The sequence below is a fragment of the Myotis davidii genome, unplaced genomic scaffold, assembly GCF_000327345.1.
Source record: "Myotis davidii unplaced genomic scaffold, ASM32734v1 scaffold546, whole genome shotgun sequence".
In the NCBI taxonomy this organism is placed as follows: domain Eukaryota; kingdom Metazoa; phylum Chordata; class Mammalia; order Chiroptera; family Vespertilionidae; genus Myotis; species Myotis davidii.
Window position 1 is genome coordinate 488,115 of NW_006297836.1, and position 2,982 is coordinate 491,096.

The window sequence follows — 2,982 nt, forward strand, 5'->3', positions numbered from 1 at the left end:
TATAAAATTTAATAATTTAATAAATAAATAAATAAATAAATAAAGTAAAGCATAGGGAACATTGTCAGTAATATTGTGATAACTATGTATGGTATCAGTTGGATACTGGAAGTATTAAGGGGAAACCTATGTAAAGTGTATGATTGTCTAACCACTAATCTCTACACCCAAAATCGATATAAAATAATATTGCAAGTAAACTAATTGGAAAACAATTTACTTTTTTTGAATTTTTTCTGAACACATACATTTTATGTTCAAACCAGGGTAGGCATAACTTTGTGTAAGAAGGTGAACTGAACACTTCAATACAATTTCTTATAGATGAAAAATTCACACTTTCGACATATGTACAAAATAAAGAATTTAAAGGTCATCGTTACATTTAGTATTTGCAATTTTGTGTGTATGCTGGCCAAGAATATTTTCAAGAAAATTTCACTCAGAACATTTACCTTGATAGAGCATATTTTGTGCCACAAAATAACAAGTTTTAATTTACTGAAATCATCAGAAATATGTTCTTTGCAACAAAAGCAGTGCTGAACTCTAAATGCCTATATTATTAAAAGACAAGATTCTTAAGTCAGCTATCCTACCTTAAGAAACCTGAAAATAAAGAGCAAAAGAAAGTGAAAGCAAGCAGAAGACAGGGAATAATATAGATAAGAAGAGAAATAAATGGAATATTAGACAGACTATAGAGAAAAATCAATGAAACCTAAAGGGAGATGATCAATAACATTGATAACTTTCTGGCCAGACCTATCAAGATAAAAATGAGACGACTTAAATATTCCCAATATCAAGAACCTCAGAAGTAACATCACTACTGATTACGCAGACATTCAAAGGATAACAAAGGAGTACGGTTAAACAAACTGTAAGGACTGGTATATCTGATGCTGAATGAGGACATCACCCCAGGCAGGATATAGCTCCCATAATGTGTGATCGAAGCCTCCCTCACAAAGGATTCCCTAAGTACCATCACGTGACCACTTCCAGAGCTTTCATCTGGAGCCCCCCAAATATCCTCCTTCGTCATCCTATTCATTCAACCGTGTTGTTGTGTTTTGAGTATCGACTATGCAAAGGTTCTATGGTGGCCTCTCAGGGACTGCCCCGCCCTAGGCCTCGTTCTGGGACCCACGGCCATGTTTCCCAGTTTCCCTGCAGAAACATGTCTCCCGCCTCACATTTGAAAATCCCACGTCATAATGCACAGGCCTGGCTCCCGGTCTGTGAAAAGGTCTCCAAGGTGCAGGCTGACTGCAGGTCAGGCCTTTCTTTCGTCACCTTAGGGGCCTCACCCGTTGCCAGGGGGTGTGGTCCGTTGCTCAGTCCGGTCCCCCCCCACGGCCGCCACTCAGTCGGCCGACAGGAAGAGGAGGAGCCACACTTCAGCAGCCAGCGTCCTCGTGGCCGGCCGTCTACGACGCACACATGGGGTCATCTGTGTCCAAGGCTGCCCTCGAAGCGACCAAGGATGAGCTCGTGGAACCAGACTCGAAACATCTAGATGGTGAGTAGAAGGTCCAGTGGGGACGACTCACCAGACGAAAGTAGGAGGAGTAGGAAGTCTAGTGATCTGAGGGCCTCTAAATGGTGGACGGGTGGTACCTCACCCCACTCCCCTCCCCTCCCCGTCCCGGCCCTCCGCTCCCCGCTCCTCGCCGCTGTAGGACTGGTGAGATTGGATTCTCACTCCTAGTCACCTTTGACTGAGCCTAGAAGAGAACTACTGGACTTTTAAACTCCAAACTAGAAGTTATTCAAGTAGCTTAGGGCACAAGAGGTGGGGGAATAACAACACAGGCTTCTGCGAAAAGTCTCAATTCCAAAGGCCACCGCAGGCCCCATGACATTCAGTGGGTCTTCTGAAATAAAGGGAGGAAAAGTTTATCAAGCAGATCTTCCCTGCCAGGCTGCTGTGGCTCAATGATTGAGCTTCCACCCATGAACTAGGAGGTCACGGTTGGATTCCCCGTCAGGCACATCCTCGGTTTCCGGTTCCACCCCTAGTACGGGCTGTGGGGCGGCAACTGACAAATGAGTCTCAACGTTGACGTTTCTATCTCCCTCTCCCTTCTCTCTGAAATACATTTTAAAAAACCTATTAAGATCTCTTACCCCTTGAGACAGCATAGAGGGACCTGGGGAGCATTATGCTAAGCAAAATAAACCAGTTAGAGGAAGAGAAGTATGATACAATCTTACTTTTATGTGGAATCTAATGAAGAAGATAAACTGATGGACTACAAAACAGATACAGACACATTGAAACAGGTAACAGACTGATGTATTTCAGAAGGGGTGGGGGAAGAGATGAAACAAAGAATTTATATGCATATATGCATAGCCCATGGAAAAACAATGGTGCCTGGAAGGCCTGGGGAGAGCGCCCTGGGAGGTCAAATGGGAGGGGAGGAAGAAGGAGACATTTGTAATACTCTCAACAATAAAGTTTAAAAAGTTTTGAAAAAAAGCGGATCTTCCCATAGGCAATCCTAATTTAAGGTCCATGAATAGGCTTTAGGGTTTCCATGGCAACCTTGTTTGTGTTCCCTGTGAATGGTTCCAGGGGAAAGAAGTTTGATTCTCACAGTTAGCTTTTGCTCAAAGACAGAAGAGATCTCCCCACTCCCTATTGTTTGAGTCCATTGTGAGTAGGGACTTTATAAATATTATGTGCTGTTGGCTATATACATAAATCCTACTGCTTTTAAAACCTTCATAACTGACTCATTCTTTTGATCACCTCTTATTTTGGTATTTTTGGTATTTTCCTTTAAAACTCCATTGACTTAATATGTATTTGCCTTCTGAAATGTTATCTGATCCTCATGACAATGTACATGCATTACAGCAACTAACAGTTCACTAAGTGAAACAAGTTAATTTTCTTTATATATATATACTAGAGGCCCATTTCAGGAATTTGTGTATGAGTGGGATCCTACCAGCCAGCCTGGCCCAATG